At 39.0% G+C, this 27,032-nt stretch overlaps 1 pseudogene; it reads left to right on the plus strand.

Annotated features, from left to right (window-relative positions):
- The first annotated feature begins 4,512 nt into the window (after positions 1–4,512).
- Positions 4,513–5,112, plus strand: LOC149233533 (heat shock 70 kDa protein, mitochondrial pseudogene; annotated as a pseudogene).
- Positions 5,113–27,032: the final 21,920 nt, after the last annotated feature.

Consider the following 27,032-nt stretch of genomic DNA (forward strand, 5'->3'; position numbering starts at 1 on the left):
CGCAAAGACCGCTTTGATACTAAACTTGATCCGAGTTGAATCAACTCCCAGATTTAACCAAGATCTTTTACTCTCGTGATGTGGTTATAATTGCATTTTATAAGAGCATAAATGAACATATATGTATGCTTAATCAAATGGAAACATAATGACGATCAACAAATCATAAACAACGGACACTGATAATAGAGTTCGTCCAATGTGGACTATGACTCCAGGCCCGGTGTCAAGATGGTGTTGGCCGCTTCATTCAATGTTGGAAATGGTGAAGATGTACATGGACTATGTTTTTTGTCATACAAGGACATGTGCCCTCTACATGAGTGGCAAAGTCTCTCCACGAGACATTCCGCTACAGGAACTATCACTCACAATAAACCTCCTATCAACATGACATAATCTTACAAATGGTGATAATGAGTATCCCGCCATCATGGAATCAAAGGGATCTCAACCAAAACACCCATGGTGACAATGAGTATCCCGCTATCATGGCAACAAAGGGATCTCAATCAAAACATACATAACAATCCATGATGAATACATCTCACATGAAATAGACACAAAGATTTTGCATCATACATCAAGCAGGAATCGAAACAACATAGTACATCTCACAACAAATGATCAAAGAAGTACATGACAACAACACTTCATATACCTCAACTTTGATGCTAGTTGAAGAATAGGATACTCAACTGCTGGATCTAAATGCACCATCAAAATCATGGATTTGAATGGCATAGAATCGATTGTCCACACTCTGAAATATGACACTGTCACTTCAATCTGGAAAATGGTAAAAAATAGAAGGCTCGTATGTAAAAACTGACTGCACCACTCAATTTGTGTCATTGAGAGGTGTAAAATCGACTATCCATTTGTCATATTCTAACATCGGAAAAATCTGGCCTATAGGAATCTTTTAGATTCCCTTGTGATTCTCAAAAGATTACCTCCTCTGGGTTGTCTGATGATCTACAACTAAAATCATAAAAATGATCTCGCCATTGAGATCCTTGTGAAATTCTGAGAAGAATGAGTATAAAGTTGGCTGCATTCTGGATCAGGGAAATTTCAGCCTCCAAGGAATCTGAAAGATTCCCTCAAGATTCTCGAAGATTCTCCTCCGCTGGGAATCTAAAAATCGCTACTCAAAAGGAAAATTCAACCCTGCCATTGCATTCCCTGCGAAAATTTGAGAAAAATGACTGTAAACTTGATTACATTCTTATCGAATGAATTTTTACCTCCCAAAGAATCTCTAAGATTCCTTAAAGAATCTGCATGAGAATATTCCCCAGGAATATTCTGGGAACTTGCCTCGATTTCTGTGCCCAGGGTCGACCCATCTACGCTGCCACACCTCCATTCTGTTTCTCTTCCGTTCGGCACCGTTCTCCTCCTGCTGTGAAAATGAATTGAAGGTTTATATAGACGTCTTGTGGAAGAATTCTCAAGGAGTTGGCCATTGGTGCCATGGTAAAAGTGCAAATTGGATGAGGAGAGGTCGGGGGATCAAATCCCACCCCTCCTATTTTTTAACATACATTGATTTAAATTTTGGGTGGGTGACATTTAATTGCGGCAAATGTTGATATATATAAGATATATGTCACATATGTTCTGTGGTTGGCGTTAACGTTTATGTGTTGGCGTGGGCGCTCGAGCGGCGGGCCAACTATTCCTGTCGTGCGGGTTCTAACCCCGCCGCCCATGGTCCTCATTGATATGTGGCATTGAGGGGTGGGGGCATGGGTTGGGTCCACCGGAGGTGGCCTACCCACTACCCATTGTATAATACATTTTGGTTATGGTGGTTGGGGCTGGCGAGGGTCATGGCCCACCACCTCATTACATATATATATATATATATTTTTTTTTTTTTTAATTTTTAATTTTTTAATTTTAATTTTAATTAATTAATTAATTTATTTTTATTTATTTTAACGAAAATAAGGGTCATTGGGCAAACTAACCATCCAACAAATTCGCCCGCTTTCGTGGGCTAGGTTTCATGCCCCAGTATCGGTCAAATTGTAGGACACTTAAACCTGGCCCACTGCCCAACTTTGACTGGCTCTATCTCCCTCATATGAGCTCGGATTTGAGTGTTGTTCACACCGTTGGAATTAGGATGACGAGCACTTCGATCTGGTGCTAGTTTCAGAGCAATCTAACCACTTTGAATTTTGACCATTTTTGAGCCCCCTTGGGTTTCTGCATGTGTTTGGAGCCACCTGGATCAGTTCTTGAAAGTTTTCACTTTGTAGTTCATCATTCAAAAGCTTTTATCTTAAGTATAGGTTATCATTGGATAAGCCTCTACTACAATATATCTCTCAACCCTTGGTCTCTTATAGTATTTCTCTTAAGGGTTTTTTCGTGGAAAGTCACCCTAGCTTCTCCTAAAGCTCGCACTTTCACTGAATCTTTCCATTAAATGATCCATCCTTTCCTCACTTTGAACTTTAATATAAACACATCAATCACAAGTGAGGGATTTTGGAAGTTCTAATTTTAGGCATTCATCATTTTTGAATATGCGTAAACCTGTGACCATCCTTCCCTCAAGCCTTTCTTGGAGATCCATTATTTTGATTCTAAAATAAGAAACCTATTATTTGAGCCTCTCCTTTTAATGGGATTTGTAAATCAAATTGTGCATCATTATTGACCTCATCATTCTAGTGATTTCCCCTATACTGGGACTCCTCCCATCAGTGAAATTCCTTAAAGAGAAGGGGGCATTGGCTTAGGTGATAGTGGGTCTTTGTCCCATTGTTTCGACTTAGATCTAGTAGTAGTCCCTTTTGAGCCCCTCATAGGACCCATGCTAAATTGAGTGGTAACATTTTTAGTGCCGTTATCGGGGACACGAGACGTGTGTTATCTTCCCCATATAACAATATTGACATATCATTCTTGGCAACTCCATTGGAAGAACGAAGCCCTAGTTCTTCACTGAACTTCAAAGTCAATGCTTGTAGGGTGAAGCAAGCATCTCTCAAGGCACTTCAAGTTCACCCTGGCGACTCCATATCTAAAATCTTATGAATATTTGCATAAATGGATCATTGGAGAGGCCTATTTTATATGTTTCAAGATGATAACCCTCAATCCAATGATCATGATAGCCAAGGGGAGTTTGATACCCCTCTTTATGGATCTCTTGGGAGCCATAAGATTGAGGATCCTTCCCAATGCCCTGAAAGGGGGTTGTGGTTCTTCCCAAGATATGATGATTGTAGTCCACCTTGTTCCTTCCTCAATAATCAGGATAATGTGATTGTGGATGTGCCTGAGCAATCTATCTCTTTATGCCATGAGGAGGATATGCCTGAGCTTGCTATTCATAGAAAGTTTATGAGCTTGGTCATTGAATACTCCATATTCTTGTTGCAAGAAAGGTTGCACAAGTTGGATTCCTCCTTTCCCTCCTCATCCATGACCCTTGATGCATGGTCCTCAAATGTTCCCACCCCCCACCCTTACCATTCATTGAGCAAATCTTGCAATGGGAAACGTAATGTTTGGGTCCCCTGCCTCATAATGGTTCATAAGGGAAAGTGATTTTATATTGACTTAATCATATGTTGTGTTATCACTTAAGAATTCTAATTTCCAAACTGCTCACATTAGTTTGATGCTCTGTCCCAAGACCTATTTTTCAGCCAGAACAGAAGCTTATATCTCATGTCATCTTCACTTACCATTATATCGGCAATGCAAGAAAAAGGAGGTGAGATACATCAGAATGGTTAACAGGAAACTGAGAGCTGGGATTAGAAGCAAGAAGAAACAAATTGAAGACTTAAAGATACAGTTGAGAAAACTAAAAGAATCTCCATAAAGAAATTTCACTTCAAGTAAGGATATGTTTCAGAGTTTTGATGGTTTTGCTTGGTATTAATCTTTTCAAACGTTCCCATTCAGATTTGGAGGTTTTAACAGTAAAGTGCTTAAATAGCAAAGTTTTGGGTTGAAACTGTGATTTTTGAAACAATTCAGCAGTTTTGTAGCGCGCTACGAAACTGCTGACGGTGATGATTAAATCTCAGCAGTTTCGTAGCGCGCCACGAAACTGCTGAAGCTAAATAATCCAATCTCAGTCACTAGTTTTGAACTGCAAGTGGAAATGTTGAAAAGGGAATATCTTCAAGGGATCCTGCAAAATTATCAATCTTCAGCAAAGTTAATACAGGTTGAGGAAACATGTATTTGAATGCAACTTTAAACTTTTGTCATAAAGTGAACACATTTACTACAGTCCAAAATATGTCAGGCAATCTGGAGGAGCTTTTGTCTTCACACATGGACAAAGGTTGACAGCACACAAAGACGTGGCATTCTGATATTTTTGTATAATCAAAGGAGAAGTACATGTTACAGTTTATTACAAAACTTGTTGCAGCTTGCAATGAACTCAGAAGTTATTACAGCCAGGTTATAGATGACAAGGAGAATGCTATTCTTGTTTATGGTAGAGGTTGGAGAAATGCCGTGGTAAAGGTGTGAACCCCGATGAGGCCGTTGCCATGGGTGCTGCCATTCAGGGTGGTATACTTCGTGGTGATGTGAAAGAGTTACTTCTTCTTGATGTTACTCCTCTGTCGTTGGGAATTGAAACTCTTGGTGGTGTATTTACACGGCTTATCAACAGAAACACCACAATTCCAACAAAGAAAAGTCAGGTGTTTTCAACTGCTGCAGATGGTCAAACTCAGGTAGGAGTGAGAGTATTGCAAGGTGAGCGGGAAATGGCTTCAGATAATAAGCTGCTTGGCGAGTTTGAGCTTGTTGGCATTCCACCAGCACATTGATGCAAACGGTATTGTGACTGTATCTGCTAAAGACAAAGCCACGAATAAGGAGCAGAATATCACTATTCGGTCGTCTGGAGGACTGACAGAAGACGAGATACAGAAAATGGTGAGAGAGGCTGAGATGCATGCTCAAAAAGATCAGGAAAAGAAGGCATTAATCGATGCTAGAAATGCTGCAGACAGCACGATATACTCAGTAGAGAAGAGTTTGAGCGAATATAAAGACAAACTTTCTTTAGATGTCATTCCTGAAATAGAGTCAGCTGTAACAGGCTTAATTATTTGAATTACGTGGAATATTATGTACAAAACCATTCCGAATTCCATTTGCTGGGAAGGTGGATATATGTTGCTTTGACAAAACTGGCACTCTTACAACAGATGACATGGAATTTCGAAAAATTGTTGGTTTTGATGGCAGTTTGAATTTAGAAACAGACATGAATAATGTGCCCGAGCGTACTTTGAAAGTTTTGTCTGTGCGCCATGCTCTGGTGTTTGTGGATAACAAACTGGTTGGTGACCCTCTAGAAAAGGCAGCACTCAAAGGAATTTATTGGATATATACTTCTGATGAAAAAGCAATGCCTCGGAAGGGTAATGGACAACCTGTGCAGATATTGCAAAGGGTGCACCAGAAACCATTCAGGAGAGGCTGACAGATATAGCCCCAGGATATGTGGATACCTACAAGCACTATACTCAGCAAGGATCTCGAGTTCTTGCCCTTGCATACAAGCATCTTCCTGAAATGGCGGTTGGTGAGGCTAGGAGTTTAGATAGAGAGACTGTGGAGAGTGGATTTACTTTTGCAGGATTTGCGGTATTTAATTGTCCTATTCGTGTTGACTCTGCCGACGTCCTTAAGGAACTTAATGAGTCGTCATATGATTTAGTGATGATCACAGGTGATCAAGCTTTGACAACTTGTTATGTTGCGGGTCAAGTTCACATTGTTTCACAACCTCCTTTAATCTTGACTCCAATTAAGAACAGTGAAGGGTTCGAGTGGATTTCACCTGATGAGATGATGAAAATTCCTTACTGTGAAGCTAATGTGGAGGAATTGTCAGTTTCCCATGATCTCTGTGTAGGTGGTGATTGTTTCATGATGTTGCAACGTACGAATGCTATACATTCAGTGATCCCATATGTGAAGGTTTTTGCAAGAGTTTCCCCTGAGCAGAAAGAACTCATATTGACAACTCTGAAGACAATGGGAAGAATGAAATTAATGTGTGGAGATGGTACAAATGATGTTGGTGCTCTCAAACAAGCTCATGTTGGTGTAGCTCTTTTAAATGCAATCGTACCTGCCCAATCATCCCAGAACTCTACGTTGGCACAATCGTCAAATTCTGGGCAGGTAAACCCACAAAATCAAGGAGATCCAAGAGTGGAGCACCTGATTCAGCTGGTCATTCTGGAAATGCTATTGCAACTGATGAAAGGTAAACAGGCAATGCATCCATTAATAAGCCAGTGAGGAACCAACCAGATTCATACAGTGATATTTGGAACAGTCAATGGTGTTATTGGTGTCATTGCATCTCTTCCTCAGGAGAAATATATGTTTATTGAAAAGTTGCAAGCAAATCTTGTCAAAATGATCAAGGGAGTAAGGTGCTTAAGCCATGGACAGTAGCGATCATTTAGCTATGAAAAGAAGACTGTGTTTTTGAAATTACACAGCAGTTTCGTAGCGCGCTACGAAACTGCTGTAGCTGCATGTTACAATTCAGTTGATCAATTATGATTGACAAAGCGACAAATCTTTTTGAAAGGTTTTGTCATCACACATGTACATGAAAACGGTGGACAGCACATCAAGGATGTGGCAGTCTGCTCTATTTTGAGTAATTAAAGGATAAAGGAGATGCTTCTTTGGATTCAAATATTTTGAGGTAAACCAAAGATCAGTAAAACAGGGATAATTTCCTATGTTTCATGACATTGGAAAACATGTGATATTGAAGAGCAACATGAAGCATTAAAGGTCCATCACAACCACCGCCAGAAGGGAACCAGATGTCAAAGAACGAGGATGATTATAGACCAAGGCTGTTATGGAATTAGAGTCCCACTTGATTTAGATGTCTAGAAAGGTCTTGTGGAAGTTTGTTACATTAAATAGGTAGTTGAAAGCATAGAACAGGGGCGGTTTCCTGTTTCTCAGCAAAGGTAAAAGGATACGAAATCAAAGTCCAGCAAGCAACTACAAACACCTACCACATCCAAACTAAAAGAGACCACTTGTCAGGGAATAAATCTTGATTGTAATTAATGCTATGTTCAGCATAATGTAGAATTAGAATCCTAATTGTTTTAGGTTTCTAGAGCTGTCAATTAGTAATCAGTTGTATTTATTAGTTAGTTAAAGGGTTAATAGGTGTCATTATAAGTAGTTTTCGAATTCCCCTCATGCTTGAGGAGGAATCTCGATCAGTTAGAATACGAGCTCTATATATAGCTAAAATAGAAATGTAATCAAGTTGGAAAATTTTATGATACAGCTTGTATTTGGCTTATGTAAAGACTCATTTCAGTAATATAATTTTGACTTTACTTCTCAGGATTCATGAGGGATTTCTATTGTTCAGAATATGTGATCTTGTTCTTTCCATAATTTTTACAGTGGTATAGATGTATAATCACTCAGAACTCACTGAATGTGCTCTGATTTCCTGTATGCATTTATAAACTGTGGTCCTATATGAGTTATGTTCTGAATGTCTAAATGCTGAGTGCCCTGACTTCTATGTAAGGTTGAGTTCACTGTTATATTGAGGTGTTGTTGACTCCATAAGCCCAATGGATAGATGCTTAATGTTTTTCCAGCATTCATATTTTTCACAGTTGTCCTATAAGAGTTAGCCATCTTAGCTTTAATCACAATCATTAATCCTTTAAGAGAGAGCCCTCTCAGGTTGAGGAGGCTAAGCCTCAGCCTAAAGTAGGTTGAAATAGTTACTTAGAGTCAATCTGACCAGCAGCCTATCAGGATCTGATTTTGAGATAACATTTTGGTGCGTCTGCCGGGAGCCTGAAGATTATTCTTTCTCGAAATCAAGAGACTGAACTTCTGAAGGTAGCAGGAGCTCAGAAGAATTTTCGAGGCTGCAATCTACCTTGGCGGCTCCATTGTTGAAGAATTCAAAATTCATACATTCATGGTGATTCCACTGGAGTTATGAAGGACCCAAATGCTACCATTCTTATTTCAAGGTATGGCTGCATAAATTTTTCAGGAATTCATGGTTTCCCAAATCATTTTCCGAAGGATGCATATTTTCTAAGGAATGGTCCAAAATTCAATGGAGAAGATTTGAGTTTAACTTTGAAGCATATATCAAATTTTTGTGATTTTACAGAGCTTCTTAGAGTTAAGCATGAGGATGTTTGCATTATGTTGTTCTATGATTCATTTCAAGGGAAATGTAAACAGTGGATTGAAAGCTTTCCTACCAAATCCATTTTGAAGACTTTTGGCTTATGTTTTTGGAGGAATGGATAGATAGATCAGATGTGGTGGCAAACTCTCCTTCAATTCAAGGTTTCAAACAATGGAATAATGATCATAGTAATGGAGAAACAAATGAAAATTTTTCTTTGTCCTTGTCCTCGTATCTAAAATCATTTGAGTGTAGGGCAGAGGATAAGATGAAATTTTTGGATGAAGTGGCTGAGGACATTGAGAAAGACATTGAAGGTTTAGAAGGTCAAATTCAGGCATATAGTCTTCATAATCATGATCATTATTTTCAGAAGCTTTCTATGGCAGAACACAAGGAGAGAGTATTGCTTCCTTTCTCTTTCACGATTGAGGAACTGTACACTGTTGTTGAAGATCAGTTTGCACAACCAGAAAGTTACAAGAATCATCAAGCTAATCATGTATTCTGGGATCCTATAGCTAAATACATGGAAGAGTTTTACTCTCCAGTGTTTCAGTTTTTCTATGAAGATCAGAGGCAATTTCAGTGGCACTGGTCATCACAATATCATTGTGGCTCTGAACTCCGATGCAATCAAAAAACTCAAATATCAGATAAGACAAATGATTGGCTACATTGGAAATTTCACATTGATTGAGCGGAAAGAAGTTTGAATTGATAGGGTAGGTAGGTAGGAAAATGCAAATAAGCTCAAGGTTGACTGAGCATTTTTTTTTAGTAGATGTAGATTTCTTTTTCCTACAGTGATCATCAAGCTTAAGCCCAAGGTGAAGGCCCAAGAAGCTTGAAGGGGATGTTTGTCAAGCAAATCCATGTTTTTTATAAAGAGGACAAAGCACTGGACCTGCATGTTCTTAGTGTACCACAGGGGCACACTATCCCAAGTGGAGCCACCTGTTATCACTTAAGAATTCTAATTTCCAAACTGCTCACATTAGTTTGATGCTCTGTCCCAAGACCTATTTTTCAGCCAGAACAGAAGCTTATATCTCATGTCATCTTCACTTACCATTATATCGGCAATGCAAGAAAAAGGAGGAGAGATACATCAGAATGGTTAACAGGCAACTGAGAGCTGGGATTAGAAGCAAGAAGAAACAAATTGAAGACTTAAAGATATAGTTGAGAAAACTAAAAGAATCTCCATAAAGAAATTTCACTTCAAGTAAGGATATGTTTCAGAGTTTTGATGGTTTTGCTTGGTATTAATCTTTTCAAACGTTCCCATTCAGATTTGGAGGTTTTAACAGTAAAGTGCTTAAATAGCAAAGTTTTGGGTTGAAACTGTGATTTTTGAAACAATTCAGCAGTTTTGTAGCGCGCTACGAAACTGCTGACGGTGATGATTAAATCTCAGCAGTTTCGTAGCGCGCCACGAAACTGCTGAAGCTAAATAATCCAATCTCAGTCACTAGTTTTGAACTGCAAGTGGAAATGTTGAAAAGGGAATATATTCAAGGGATCCTGCAAAATTATCAATCTTCAACAAAGTTAATACAGGTGGAGGAAACATGTATTCGAATGCAACTTTAAACTTTTGTCATAAAGTGAACACATTTACTACAGTCCAAAATATGTCAGGCAGCCTGGAGGAGCTTTTGTCTTCACACATGGACAAAGGTTGACAACACACAAAGACGTGGCATTCTGATACTTTTGTATAATCAAAGGAGAAGTACATGTTACAGTTTATTACAAAACTTGTTGCAGCTCGCAATGAACTCAGAAGTTATTACAGCCAGGTTATAGATGACAAGGAGAATGTTATTCTTGTTTATGGTAGAGGTTGGAGAAATGCCGTGGTAAAGGTGTGAACCCCGATGAGGCCGTTGCCATGGGTGCTGCCATTCAGGGTGGTATACTTCGTGGTGAGGTGAAAGAATTACTTCTTCTTGATGTTACTCCTCTGTCGTTGGGAATTGAAACTCTTGGTGGTGTATTTACACGACTTATCAACAGAAACACCACAATTCCAACAAAGAAAAGTCAGGTGTTTTCAACTGCTGCAGATGGTCAAACTCAGGTAGGAGTGAGAGTATTGCAAGGTGAGCGGGAAATGGCTTCAGATAATAAGCTGCTTGGCGAGTTTGAGCTTGTTGGCATTCCACCAGCACCCAGAGGTGTACCTCAAATAGAGGTTACCTTCGACATTGATGCAAACGGTATTGTGACTGTATCTGCTAAAGACAAAGCCACGAATAAGGAGCAGAATATCACTATCCGGTCGTCTGGAGGACTGACAGAAGACGAGATACAGAAAATGGTGAGAGAGGCTGAGATGCATGCTCAAAAAGATCAGGAAAAGAAGGCATTAATCGATGCTAGAAATGCTGCAGACAGCACGATATACTCAGTAGAGAAGAGTTTGAGCGAATATAAAGACAAACTTTCTTCAGATGTCATTCCTGAAATAGAGTCAGCTGTAACAGGCTTCATTATTTGAATTACATGGAATATTATGTACAGAACCATTCCGAATTCCATTTGCTGGGAAGGTGGATATATGTTGCTTTGACAAAACTGGCACTCTTACAACAGATGACATGGAATTTCGAAAAATTGTTGGTTTTGATGGCAGTTTGAATTTAGAAACAGACATGAATAATGTGCCAGAGCGTACTTTGAAAGTTTTGTCTGTGCGCCATGCTCTGGTGTTTGTGGATAACAAACTAGTTGGTGACCCTCTAGAAAAGGCAGCACTCAAAGGAATTTATTGGATATATACTTCTGATGAAAAAGCAATGCCTCGGAAGGGTAATGGACAACCTGTGCAGATATTGCAAAGGGTGCACCAGAAACCATTCAGGAGAGGCTGACAGATATAGCCCCAGGATATGTGGATACCTACAAGCACTATACTCGGCAAGGATCTCGAGTTCTTGCCCTTGCATACAAGCATCTTCCTGAAATGGCGGTTGGTGAGGCTAGGAGTTTAGATAGAGAGACTATGGAGAGTGGATTTACTTTTGTAGGATTTGCGGTATTTAATTGTCCTATTCGTGCTGACTCTGCCGACGTCCTTAAGGAACTTAATGAGTCGTCATATGATTTAGTGATGATCACAGGTGATCAAGCTTTGAAAGCTTGTTATGTTGCGGGTCAAGTTCACATTGTTTCACAACCTCCTTTAATCTTGACTCCAATTAGGAACAGTGAAGGGTTCGAGTGGATTTCCCCTGATGAGATGATGAAAATTCCTTACTGTGAAGTGGAGGAATTGTCAGTTTCCCATGATCTCTGTGTAGGTGGTGATTGTTTCATGATGTTGCAACGTACGAATGCTATACATTCAGTGATCCCATATGTGAAGGTTTTTGCAAGAGTTTCCCCTGAGCAGAAAGAACTCATATTGACAACTCTGAAGACAGTGGGAAGAATGACATTAATGTGTGGAGATGGTACAAATGATGTTGGTGCTCTCAAACAAGCTCATGTTGGTGTAGCTCTTTTAAATGCAATCGTACCTGCCCAATCATCCCAGAACTCTACGTTGGCACAATCGTCAAATTCTGGGGCAGGTAAACCCACGAAATCAAGGAGATCCAAGAGTGGAGCACCTGATTCAGCTGGTCATTCTGGAAATGCTATTGCAACTGATGAAAGGCAAATAGGCAATGCATCCATTAATCAGCCAGTGAGGAACCAGCCAGATTCATACAGTGATATTTGGAACAGTCAATGGTGTTATTGGTGTCATTGCATCTCTTCCTCAGGAGTATCTGTTTCTTGAAAAGTTGCAAGCAAATCTTGTCAAAATGATCAAGGGAGTAAGGTGCTTAAGCCATGGACAGTGGCGATCATTTAGCTATGAAAAGAAGACTGTGTTTTTGAAATTACACAGCAGTTTCGTAGCGCGCTACGAAACTGCTGTAGCTGCATGTTACAATTCAGTTGATCAATTATGATTGACAAAGCGGCAAATATTTTTGAAAGGTTTTGTCATCACACAGGTACATGAAAATGGTGGACAACACATCAAGGATGTGGCAGTCTGCTCTATTTTGAGTAATTAAAGGATAAAGGACATGCTTCTTTGGATTCGAATATTTTGAGGTAAACCAAAGATTAGTAAAACAGGGATAATTTCCTATGTTTCATGACATTGGAAAACATGTGATATTGAAGAGCAACATGAAGCATTAAAGGTCCATCACAGCCACCGCCAGAAGGGAACCAGATGTCAAAGAACGAGGATGATTATAGACCAAGGCTGTTATGGAATTAGAGTCCCACTTGATTTAGATGTCTAGAAAGGTCTTGTGGAAGTTTGTTACATTAAATAGGTAGTTGAAAGCATAGAACAGGGGCGGTTTCCTATTTCTCAGCAAAGGTAAAAGGATACGACATCAAAGTCCAGCAAGCAGCTAAAAGAGACCACTTGTCAGGGAATAAATCTTGATTGTAATTAATGCTATGTTCAGCATAATGTAGAATTAGAATCCTAATTGTTTTAGGTTTCTAGAGTTGTCAATTAGTAATCAGTTGTATTTATTAGTTAGTTAAAGGGTTAATAGGTGTCATTAGAAGTAGTTTTCGAATTCCCCTCATGCTTGAGGAGGAATCTCGATCAGTTAGAATAAGAGCTCTATATATAGCTGAAACAGAAATGTAATCAAGTTGGAAAATTTTATGATACAACTTGTATTTGGCTTATGTAAAGACTCATTTCAGTAATATAATTTTGACTTTACTTCTCAGGATTCATGAGGGATTTCTATTGTTCAGAATATGTGATCTTGTTCTTTCCATAATTTTTACAGTGGTATAGATGTATAATCAGTCAGAACTCACTGAATGTGCTCTGATTTCCTGTATGCATTTATAAACTGTGGTCCTATATGAGTTATGTTCTGAATGTCTAAATGCTGAGTGCCCTGACTTCTATGTAAGGTTGAGTTCACTGTTATATTGAGGTGTTGTTGACTCCATAAGCCCAATGGATAGATGCTTAATGTTTTTCCAGCATTCATATTTTTCACAGTTGTCCTATAAGAGTTAGCCATCTTAGCTTTAATCACAATCATTAATCCTTTAAGAGAGAGCCCTCTCAGGTTGAGGAGGCTAAGCCTCAGCCTAAAGTAGGTTGAAATAGTTACTTAGAGTCAACCTGACCAGCAGCCTATCAGGATCTGATTTTGAGATAACATGTTGGTTGCATTGGCTATATGACTATACTTAGCATTTGCACAATGTAGCCATGCATGTTAGAGTAGGATGCATTGCATATTGATTTTTGCATAGCTAACATCATCATATTATGTTCTCATGCTAGATTAAGTGCATTTAGATTAGAATTTCATTTAGAATTAAATTTTATTTCTTGTTGATTTTTATGGCCTAACAAAAGCATGGGTGATCACAAGACGCTGCAAAAACATGTTGCCCCATGTGCTTAGTCTTTGATGTGCAGGTAACAGGTCTACGGTCCCAAGAGATTGCTGGTGTTCTCATGACCTCCCTGTTTGAGTATGTTCATGCACTCTACTGAGAGATCATGTCCCAGTTGGAGCCAGATGTTATCCACCACCTGTGGGTGACATCCATAGGAGAATTTTTTCTCCTACATTGTCTTTAGTCGGCAGCCAACAACCCCTTGCATCCACCAGAGAGCTCGATGTGTGATCATCTCCACCACCTGAGCCAACCATTATGCACCCTCACCCATCTATCATGATCATGTGTTTGAAGGTGGGACTTTCCAACCCCAAATGTATGACTTTCATTATGTAATTGGGTATTTTTCACTTACCATGGACACTTTTGGGAATGGATTAGTGGGGGGATTTAGCAGAAAGAATGGGATTGTTATATACTCTTTTCCTCTCGTCCAACTTGGTGGCTAACCTTATATCCTAGTCCCGTGGGATCTTCTCTATTGGCTACTAGATTTAGGAGTGACAATACATGGGAAACTGTAGAGTCCAAGAACTGCTTTACCTTGACACCATTTTTTCCCATATTTCCTCCTTTTTCCTATTGCTATCATCTAAATAAATTCAATAAATATAAGGTTTTGTTAAGGTAAGCACTCACATGTCCTCTTTTTCATATTTTGTCCATATTCCTTATTGTTTTATTAAAGTTTTCATTCAGCTACAAAATTGACCTGATTCTGTAGCTAATCCACAAATCCGCAGCTACTTCCATTGTTGACAGGGTTCAAGTGCTGCCAGCTCAACAAAGGAGTATATGGGTAGATAGAGAATGATCCTCTCATGGATTTCTTCCTATTTACTTGAACCAATCCATCAAGATAATCGCACTGCAACATGGTCAACCATGACAGTCAACCGCAAGATAACGTGCCAGAACAGAGTCCGAGTTTCAAGAGATATTATTGATTTTCTTTTTCAAATAGAAAATCGATGAATAAGTGATATGATTTGGTTTGATAATTATTGTAGCGAAGATACTTAGGCTTGAATTTCTCATGTTGTTAATTAAAAAACTCTATAAGAACAATGGCCACTCAGTGTTTTGGTGCACGCCACCGTATGTAATTTGAAAGCATCCTATTAAAACTATTTTCCGATTAATAGATCTTGCTTCATACATTTTATGTTGCATTGATCAAAACTGTTGAATGCCTCATGGAGGGCCCCTGCGTGCAGATCAAGTATTTGATTCATTGCAAATAAACTTTCTTTTATTTCTTAGATTCAATTTGTGGATGCTCTGTTTTTTTATATTTTAAGATGCAGTCCAATGGAGTTCGTGATTAAATTGATATCTGCATCAGTAATTTCATTTGCTTTATACCTAGCATAACTCAATCATTTCATTTGCTTTCTACCTAGTATAACTCAGTCATTTCGTTTCATAGTTTAGTTATTTCATAGCTTATCAATCTCATTTTTGTTTTACTTTTGCATTGAAAGAAGTTGCAGTAGTTAAGAGTGACAATCTTTTCTTAGCATCTGAATTCAAGCATCTTTCATTTTCCAATTTGATAAAATAGGATCTCCTTCACATCTTTTCATGCTTTCATAATTAGCCTTGTTTAGCTGCAGCATAAAAATCCAAAAATAATTAAAAATAGTTTAACTGAGTAGATTCATTGAAGAGAGTGAAAACCATTACTCAACCATTCTACAAAGCTCAATTCAATTAGGATTAATTTTAGAATAATCAATTAACAAATCTCAAAGATAATACTCTAATATAGATAGTAACATCATCTCCATACTGATTCTAGATTTAGACATTAACCATAACATAAACACCTTAACGACATAAGTAACTTCTAGCACATATAGTGCACTTGTACTTCATCAGTTTACCTGCCCTGGTCGATAATTTATGCTTACAATTTAAGAACATTAAATTGGCTAAACAGGAACCCCTATTTTGGCTATGTGGTCTTACTTCCTCACATCACATACATCACTCCTCTCTGCTAATTATAACCCCTTTTCACATATTTCCCATCTGGGTCCACATTTATCCACTGGGTTCCACAAGGAGTTAGCCTCCCCCTCTCCTTGTCCACACTTTGGTTCGGGTCTAGAACATTGCCCTAAAGGTGGATGCAGCTAAAAGAAAGTTAAAAGCATACTTTGGCCACTTACAACAGGAAATGTACCATAAAATGCAAAATATGGTTAGGACATAAAAATTTAGCATGTGGGCAAAATCCAAAACATGAGTTCTACCCCTTTATCATAGCCATCACCCTAGTTCCTAGGGTCCCTATGTGAGCCCCCTGCATCATTAGGGAAACCATGATTGTCCCAACCCCTTGTGGCTAATGAATTTCCCAACCTTAAGGGGGTATTGATTGTTATATCATTCACATCATGCTCTCATCTCCTGGAGCCTTGAGTAGTTATAAAAGAAATATCAATAAAATGTAAAAGGCATATGAAGAAGGGTGGAAAAAAAAGGTCGGGGTAACTCATGTACCACGATTTTTCCCTCCTATGTCTATACATCCAAGTGTGGGCTTCCCTCATCCTAGTTACCCTTATACCATGGCATGTGGCTTGGAGCCTTTCCCCTGATGCCCCATTCCATTCCACCATTATTTCACATGACACCTATCATTTGACGGATGTACAATGGACCTGTCACTCCATTAGAGGTTAAAGCCACGTATTAGGTCATTGATTAACCTCTTTATTGAAGCTAGGGGCACCTGTACATTCTAAATCCTGTTATGGAAGGGCATGCCACTATGAAGTGCCCACTTGGTTCCATGATTTGTAAGCTAATTTTCTCAATTACACTAATGAATTGTTGTACTGGAAGGTGAGGAGACACATTGGATCTTATACATGATTGCAGGTAGGTCTTCATCTTGGGGTTTAGTCTCCCTATACGGGGTCCAAGCCCACAGAGGATCATATTGAAATTTGTAGGGCGTGTGTTGAGAGCCATGGGCCTCCACTATAGCAGAGAGAAGATATACATGCCATGGTATCCTTCAATACCATTCATTTCTCGTATGTGTCCAACTTATTTGATGATGATGATGCACCTGGACCACCTTGTCCAACTGACTACACACTTTCACAATTGGAAGTTGATCCAGGGCCTAGATGGGGTTTTATCTTACCATGGGAGACAAAGGAGGTCTTGCATAATTGTTCTAGCCCTTGTAGATGGGATACATCCTTGTTTGATTCAGTTAGAGACCCATGAGGATGCCTTTATGCCCCCACAACCACTTGGGAGCACAGCAATTCATTTTCTTGGAGATCGAGGGGACACCCCCTTAATCACTATTATTGGAGCCCTCGTACTCATTTTGGAAAATGAGGGACTTCATTTGGATTTCCAACGACCCTTCTAGATATCTTTCTATCATTTCGGTCCTCATGAGAGACTAATTATTCTTATTATGGAGCTATTTGGTGGGCTTGTCACCAAAAGTATTGTTATTTTTCACATTACTTTATTACAGGGGCATGATTAGGCTAAATTAGGCTATTCGAACCCCTTGGAGGATTGTATAAATATAAGAAAGCTGTTCTGTCTCATTCATCATTACTTGGATTTGGGATATATCTTTATAAATATTTCAAACCTGTAATTTGTGGATTGATTTGGATGATTAAATGCATTTTGATGTGTGGAATATTTTCACTATCTCTATTGGAGCTTCTGTTTTGTAACTGTGATGGATGTATATACTCTCTTGTCATGTAAGTTCCCTATTCATGCGGATTTATTGATAACAATGTCTAATGTATGGAACACTATGCTTTGATTTTGCTTGTGCCTTAAAAATTAATGTGAATTTATGAAACACTTGTAGTCTTGGCTCCTTACATATGTTATTCATCTTGGCAGGAATAATGAATTTTCCTATTAGTAGACTGCACACCCTTTACCTTGAAACTCCATCAAATATTGCATATCGAAGTATAAAATTCTAAAGTTGCTATGAGGTTGCATCCACAAAGAGCGTAGTTGCTTCTTTAGGCCTCCTTGAAGAGCGAAGTTCCTAAATTCTAATAATTTTGACCCCAATCTTCCTAATATCCATGCACTGGTCCTAGATCCTTGGTGATCATGTTAACTTAACAAAATATCATTCTTGTACCTATTTTCTTCCTCTTTTCTTTGTCCCCTAAGCATAAGGATGTTTTCTATGGATTGGTGCGAAATTTTAGGGAGGAGGAATTTTAGGATTCTGTCTAGACAAGTTTCTTGATTTATGTTTCCTCTAAGCATCCCCCAGCTTTGAACAAATTCTGACGGTGAAATTTCAAATAAATCTATGCACTATCTAGCACACCAAGAGGGAAACCTTGAAACTACTTTGACTTGGGGAGTTCTTGAAGGTTTGCACTTTTTAGTTCATCATTCAAAACCTTTTCTCTTAACTATAGGCGATTATTGGATGAGCCTTTACCATGGTATATCTCTCGACCCTTGGTCTCTTATAGTATTTATCTCAAGGGGTTTTTCGTGGAAAGTCACCCTAACTTCTCTCAAAGCTCGCACTTTTATTGAATATTTCCATTGAATGAGCCATCCTTGCCTCACTTTGAACCCTAGTATAAACACATCAATCACGAGAAAAGGATTTTGGAAGTTTTTGTCTTAGGCATTCATCATTTTTGAATATTCCTAAACCCATGGTCATCCTTTCGTCAAGCCTTTCTTGGAGAGCCCTTCTTTTTCTTCTAAAACAATCAACCTATTATCTGAGCCTCTCCTTTGAATGGGCTTTATAAATCACATTGTGCATCATTATTGGCCTCATCATTCTAGTGATTTCCATATACCGGGACTCCTCCTATTAGTGAAATTATGTAAGAACAGGGGACATTGACTGAGGTGACAGTGGGTCCTTGTCCCATTGTTGCCACTTGATCTAGTAGTAGTCTCTTTGGAATCTCTCCTACGACCCCTACTAAATTAAGCCGTAACATGCTTCAAAAGAGATATTTTAAATTTTAACCTCCAAATGTAAGGTCAACTTCAAGTTAGACTTAGTGAAGGGACACACCAATTTTGCCTCCCATAATCACTATATATACGCCATTCGACTTACTCGTCTTTGGAAATTTAGATATATTATAATAAGATACTTATGCTCATCTAGATGAAGAGGACAAAGAACACGAAGGCTAAATTTCTCAAACAGTTGACTGAGTTTCTCTCTCTTTTATTTGACCTTGCATGTGTGGCATTTATCTCTTTGCAGTTTCACACATCTGGAAGTTCTAGGCACTTCTAGGAAACATGTCTGAGTTTTCCCGGGGACAAGAGAATGCCCCAATTCGACCTTATTATATCAGATCAGTATGAGTTCGTTGGGGAGATTTATGAATTTTCTAGAGGGTAGTTTGACCCGGTTTGATCTCGATTGTTTTGCTGGTCAGTTTGACTATATTATTAACTAAAAGTATTAGATGTATCTCTTGTGTAATTGAATAATTTCTCTCAAGAAAAGGTTGTTGGGTTCCCGCCACGTGGTTTTTCCTAGGGAAAATACTTGTGTCTCTTGTTTGGTTGTCTCTTTATGATCATACTATAAAAATGTTATTGTTGATGCCTTTTGTGTGACTGCTTATTGATGAATAAGTACATGAAAATGATTGAATCATTAGAAGTAATTATCAGTTTAGAAGACCTTTGAAAATCAACATCTTCAAGGGTGGTATGGCAGGTAGGAGGTGGATTATGGGGCCTCTTGAGTGGAGGAAAACTCCTTTACTCTACTTCCATACCTAGTGGGCCACATGGGGAGTCAACACACAACAGAGTGCTTGAGAAGAATAGGAAGGAAATGGGGTTGCAAGGACCATTCATGGGGTTTGAATAGGAATTATTACGATTCGACAAGGAAGGGAGTGGAAGAGAGGAACACATGAAAATGCATATTGGAAATCAAGAAGGACAACATATTCAATTCTTAAATTGATAGGGAATGCATTGGGAGACAACGAAGATAGAAACACTAGAATCACAACACATTGAGAGGGGAACAAATAAGAAGAAAATAAAACACAAACTGGATTTAGGTCGTGGATGCATGCCACAATGTGGGGAAAAGAACTCGGTTTAAGTGAAGGGTCAAGGCCCTGTAGATTCCCAATTTGGGTGGAGGCCCTGTTGCCTTTTGATTCTTGGTTGCAGTAGATACAATGGGCTCTGGAATCCCTGTAGGGTGGAGTCACTCTGCTCTGGATTCCTATATTGGGGTGGAAACACTATAAGGATCACTGGTTGTTTTTAAAGGGTGGAGACAATGTGATCTTTGGATTCCCTGCTTCGATTGATATTGTGGTTTAATTCCCTTCAAAATTCCTCCTCGAGTTCTGAATCTGGCTCAAGGGTGATTAACTGTAAGAAAGGCTACAATGCAGTCAATCTATGGTTACGCAGAGAGTCATAGTCCCAATCTCAGTTTCCAGGTTCATCTACAATGCAGGATAAGTGGTTTTCTTATGTTGTTGTGAATGTTATTTCATTATAATGATTGGATTGTTGTTATATAGTATCCATGGTGAATGAAAATGTCCATGTCTAATGTGTAAATATATTAATTCTTGGATGCTCTCACATAATATGTGTCACCATCATGTATCTTGAAGGTCTGGACAACCTATTGCTATGACCTTGGATGCTTAACAATTCCTCAGTATTTACAGGGCTTCCTATATGACTGTGTGTATGGTTATTTGTGTTATACCAACACCGATGGTCAAATGATGTGCATTTACATGCTTGGAATGAGATGCATATGAGGATATTCATAAGTTATAAAAGTATTTTTGGGAATCCCTGTGTTGCTTGTATTTGCACAACATTAGCATCAACATTTGCTTGTATTTGCTTGATTGGGGCATGGGAATCCCATGGCTCTATGTTCTAAGTGGCAAGGAGCCTCTGTGGATTGGAGTCTGGTTGGGTCTATAGGTTCCCTAATTGTTAGCATGTCTTCATTGGTTTTCCATCTATGGTCAGTCCTCCTTACTCTCGAGATGGCATATAATCCATGAAAAGACTAGTTAAAATTTATAATGATTGTGATAACAATGTGACGGTTTTATGTTTTTGTGTTCTAACATGAACAACCAATAAGAATAGTTTTTTCCTCATATGTTTTGAATGAATAATTGAATGAAACTTGTTTATGAAATGGGAGCATGAGACTCCCTATACTCTCCGCTATGATTATGATAACTTGTTTGACAATTGAATGGTTTAATGATCTAGAATAAAGGTTATGAAGTTCTTTGAACAAGCTCTGTATAAATCCTGAGTAGGGAGTGAGCCTGAGTGCCAATAAGGTATCCGGTGATTCAATGCATGAGTTGTGCGCATGTATCTTGGCTGTTTCGAGAGAGACCTAAATCAATATATATATATATATATATATATATATATATATATATATATATATATATATATATATATATATATATATATATATATATATATGAAGCATGCTCAAGATAGATAGGCAGTGTGACAGGGTGTCTAAGGTCCTCCAAAAGTGTACATATATATGAATAAACATAGGAGTGAGCTCAAGAGGGATTGCGACCAGAAATCAACAGATGAGAGATCCTCACACGCACGCACACACACACACACATAATGGTAGATTCCAATCACTCCCAAGAGAACTAGAGTTTTCCATAGTATCATAGGTCTGAGCGAAGGGATTAGGCTGAGGCAAGAAGTTATCCTAACGTCATCTGAGGGCCTCAAGCCCTCCGACCTCAACATGGTTCGTGGCACACACAGTCGTGAAAGGGGTGTGTTGAGGCAAGACGGGGGATGGATGACAAAGATATTTTCCATCAAGAGATGAAAATATTGTTTTCTCAGTCTCATTATTCAGTGAAGTGTTGTGCCTTGTGTGGTAATATAGGGGGAGACTAGGGTGAGAATGACAAGGTCGATAGATGGAATGTATGTGTGATAGGTGGCATAGATTTGTGTGTCTTGGGACCTCAGGATAATTCCGTAGCAGAGTGGATTAATGTGAGTAGAGGGAAAGAGTGATGAGTCGATAGATGGGAATATCCTCCTATCGAGTCGTGTGAAAAGAGTAGAAACTCCTGTACATTCACAAGCAAATGCAATTTTCTAAAGTAAGAGATACGAATCTACTTCTACTCGTTACATCGGAAGCCCATAAACATCGAGCAAATAATAAACAATAGAGGAAGAGAATCAAAGGAACATAACACAATAAATATATGGGGAAAGCCACAACTCAAAAACCCACTATTTGTTTTGTATTGATCCGGAAAATCAAGATTAAATTACAATGCTTTTTCTCTCTAGAACAATCCCAACACTCAGCAAATTCAATCTCCAACTCATAAGAAAGCTCAAGGCCACATCTTAGCCTCTTCATAGGCTCTCCAAGTCTCTATTCCAATGTGTAATTCCTATGAAGGATAGCTTGTATTTAAAGGGAAATAAAGCCTCTAAAAATAGTGCAATCCCTCAAGGATTAGTTCCTGATTGCATGCGCTATCAGTGCAACTCAGAAAATCTAAAACAAATAGTACACTGTCCCTGTACTCTAGTCTCAACTGCGTCCTTCTCAAAATCAACATGCATGAGTTTCTGATGAGTAAATATTTAGTTAAATAGAATAGCACTAGTGGAGTTCATTAGTGTCACCATTGACTGTTAACTCAATATTAGTTCTCTCAATTAGTTTGAGAAATAATTTAACTGAATCGACTCATGAAACCAAGTCTTCTATTTTAAAACTCACAATTAACTCATACTAGACTCCTACAAAGTAGTGAGAACATATACATGAATTCCAAAAGACTTCCAACTCGAATTTCCTAAGTTAAGTAAGTTTAATAAACTTAATTTAACTATTTTAAGTTTCTATGAGAATAGAATTCGAATTTAATTCAAAGTTTAATTAAAGGACAAATTAAATTGGAATTTCTTGTTTCCATTTCTCAACACTCCCTCTCAACAAGAAAGGGATTATCAACTACCTCGATCCTATCTCTGTGAAACTCGAATTTACATATTGACAATGCCTTTGTTAAGATGTCATCATATTGCTCCTCCGTGGGAATGTAATCTAACAAAATGATCCACCTCAATATACAATCTCTGAGATGATGATACCAGATATCAATATGCTTGGACTAATCATGAAAGACTAGATTTTTAGAGAGTTTGATACAACTCTGATTATCACAATCAATGACTGTCAGATCCATCTGCTGACCAAACAAACCAACTAGGATCTTCCTCATCTAAATAGCCTCACATGTTGCCTAACTTGCATCCATGTACTCTGCCTCTGCTGAGATGAGTGAAACCAATCTCTGTTTCCTGCTGTACCAAGAAACTGCCACTGACCCAATACTAAATATCCCTTCTGATGTGATCTTCTTGTCATATGGACTCCCTACCCAATCTGCATCAGTGAAGCCTTGAAGCTTCACTCCCTCAGTCCATCTGTACCATAACCCAAACTGAGTAGTGCCTCTGAGGTATCTCAATACATGCTTTGCCACCTTCTAATACAGCTTGGTAGGCCTAACCAACTATTGACTAAGATGGTTAACTGTATAGCACATATTTGGTCATGTGTTCACTAAGTACAGGAGTGAACCCACAAGCTTCCTGTAAACAATAGCTTCCACTACTTCCCCTGAAGTAACATCCTCCTTCCTCTAGTTACTAGCTAGAGGAGACTCCATGGTTTGACTAATCTCCACGCGAAATCTCCTGAGTATCTCATTGTCATACTTGCCCTGAGATACAAACAACTCCTCATCTCCCTGCCACACCTCCATGCAAAGAAAGTAATGCATGAGCCCCATGTACTTCATCTCAAACTCTCTTGCAAGGTTCTCCTTACAAGATTTGATGAGCTTCTCATGACCTATCGGTATGAGATCATCTACATAAAGTAAAATGATCAACAACATACCTTCCACCACTATGTGATACAGGTTCGCATCTGCTTCAATCTTCAGGAAGCCCAACCTAGTGAAGTAGCTATCTATCCTGGTGTACCAAGAACGAGGTGCTTGCTTCAGCCCATATAATGCTCTCTTGAGTCGGCACACATGTGACTCACGGTCTAAGGTTTGAAAACCTTTGGGCTACTCTATGTACACCTCTTCCTCAATCATGCCATTAAGGAAGGCAGTCTTCACATCCATCTAATGGATCTTCCAACCCATCTGTGCTGATAGTGCCAAAATAGATCTGATTGACGAGTATATTGCAACAAGAGCAAATGTCTCATCATAGTCAATCCCCTCTGCCTGTGAAAATCCACACTACCATCTGCAACTTGCTTTACCTTGTAAAGTCAATGAGAGCTCACAACTGACTTGTCCTTCGGTCTGAGGACCACATCCCTTACACTATTTTGAGCTATGGAGTCATACTCCTCCACCATTGCATCAATCCAAACCGACTGTTGCACTACTTCCTGAAAGGAAGATGGCTCGTTCACAACACATGCGACCATAAGTGCCATGTATCTAGTGTATCTACCTAGTGACCTCCTCGGTCTGCGCTGGGAAGAGGGTGCTCCCACATTCTCCCGTGGATCATCCAACAATCTGCCAACCTCTCTAGTGTGCTTTCTTCCCTCTATGAAAGACTCTGCCTGAGTGGATGTCTCCACTCTCTGAACCTATGCATGTGGCTACTCCACATTAATCTAAGGCCCCTCAACCTTAAGAGCTCAAATCTCCTCATTCGCATGTAGCTCAAGCTCCCTCTCAAGGGATACTCACATGGCCTTCTCCTCATTGAACCTGATATCCCTGTGAACCACTGTCATCTGAATGGTTGACATGTACACTCGATAGTTGTGGGGTGTATCAGTGTACCCCACAAAGATCCCCAACTCTGTTGTTGGCTCAAACTTCTTCCGTGCAGCTTTGGTCACATGGCAATAAACCAATGACCCAAAAATCCTGAAGTGACCAACACCTGGCCCCTTACCGGAATAAGCCTCCTCTGGTGTCTTCATCTCAAGTATCTAATGTGGGCTACGATTCTGAACATAAACCGTTGTGTTGCATACCTCAACCACAAGTGTATTGGTAGGCCCTGATCATGCAACATCGCCCTTGCAACCCCTACTATGCTCCTGTTCTTCCTCTCAGAAACCCCATTCTTTTGAGGGTTATCGAGTGCCATCAACTCTCGTTTAATACCTTCTGCTGCACATAAGTTCTTAAAATCATTGTAGACACACTCACCACTGTTATCACTCCATAGAGCTTTAACCTTCTTTCCATACTCTTTCTCTAACAATGCTTTGAACTCACAAAACTTTGTGAAATTTTGATCCTTTTTCTGCTTAAAAAATACCCAACATTTACGAGAATAGTCATAAAAAAATATAACATAATACCAATGTTTGACCATGGATGTTATCGAGAATGGTCCACACACATCTGAATGGACTCTCTCCAGAATAGACTCTGCTCGAATGTCTCTGTCTCCAAAGGAAGACTTGGTGTATTTTCCCAAAGTACAACCCTTGCATGTATCACCTTTCTCAAGTGTACCTATGGGAATACTGGTAGAGATTTGCTGCAATATCTTCAAAGCCCCATGACGCAGGTGGTCCATCACCTATGCCACACCTCGCCGACATCTTGACTCAACATATTTTCCGCTTTTGAACTCAAAGAAGCACAATCCTCTACCTCTATCTTATAGAGATTCTGAACTTGAATCCCTATCTTCTTTACTTAACCCATGGCTATGTGTCGAAGGAACGCCTTTCCTTTCAAAAAGATCACATCATAGCCTCTATCCTTAAGCATGGCAACGGATACCAAGTTCTTTGTCAGTCCGAGTACATGCATAAAATTTTTCAAGGTGAGTGGAGCCACATGCTCCCTCCGAAAAGTAATAGTGCCCACATCAATAACACTATACTTACCATCATCACCCATCTCGATATGCATCTTGAGATATTTCTCATCCAGTTCACTGAATAACTCTTTGTCGCTAGTCATGTGGAAAGAAGATCCACTGTCTAAGTACAAGACACTTCCCATCATTGAAGACACCATGCATGCAATGAGGGAAAAGTCCAATTCGAATTGGGAGGCCAAAGCCTCACCTTCTCCTCCTCTTGAGGAATTATCCTTGGACTTCTTCAACAGATTATTTGTAGCAAAGTGTCTTGTCTTGTGACAATGAAAGCATTTAACTTTCGTCATATCCTTCTTCTTACCTCCATGGTAAGAATCTGATTTGGAATGGGAAAGTTTACCTTTCCCCTTCCTCGCCTTAATCTCTAAGGCACATTTCTCTTCATCATCAATCTTTGATGAAGAGCCATCCCTGGTGTTCCTCCTGATCTCATCCTGCATCAATTTGACCATAGTCGTTCCCAATATGGAATCTTCTCCCAACCATTGGCAGAGTCCTGATAACTATGCCAACTCTTTGGGAGTCCAAGAAGAGAAAGGCTCACCATATCCTCCTCAGTAACCGTGATTCAAACACTTCCAAGTTCATCATGACATTGAGTGAACTTGGTCAAGTACTTTGGAATTGTCTCGCATTTCTCCATCTTGATTTTACGAAGTTTATCCTTCAGTTCTAACTTCCTTTGATCACTGCTATTCTAATACAAGTCTGTCAATGTTTTCCACATAGCATGCAAGGTTTCCTTTCCATGTAGACTTGAGACAATATGATCTCGAACTCCCTCAAGGATTATCCGCCTTGCCTTCTAGTGAAACCTTGAAATTCCATTGCAACAACATGGGGGATAACCACCCGGTCCGAACCTTGTAAGCAACTCCTTTTTCATTTGTTATGGTGGCTTCGACTGGGGATAATGGGACCAATTTCCTAGAAAGAATTGATATGATGATGATTTTGGTTAAAAATAAGGTATAATGGGAAATGACTTAACTAAAATAATCTAATTAAACAACCAACACATGCAACTATCTATTCTAACATTTATCTTGATATATACCCTGGGAATAACTTAAATCATGCTATCTACAAAGATATCTTAGAGAAACAGGTAATAAAGATCATTCAATTGCTATAAGAGATGAAATATTAATGATAATTATTTTGACTAAATAGTTAGGCAAAATAATTGTGAAAAACTAGATCACATATATCAATAGCTCATGTACTTAATAAGGAATTACAACTAAAACATTTTACGAAAGTGCTACAATGTCAAACTGTAGCTCATATTTCATACATAACACAATATAAGAAAATATTACTTCTAATTCATAAAACAAAACTCAACCGTAAAGATAGAAGTACCAGATATGAGAGGTTCTACTCATGA

This window comes from Pinus tabuliformis, chromosome J (genome assembly GCF_031772625.1).
Source record: "Pinus tabuliformis cultivar Carrire ecotype Pingquan chromosome J, CPIR1, whole genome shotgun sequence".
Classification (NCBI taxonomy): domain Eukaryota; kingdom Viridiplantae; phylum Streptophyta; class Pinopsida; order Pinales; family Pinaceae; genus Pinus; species Pinus tabuliformis.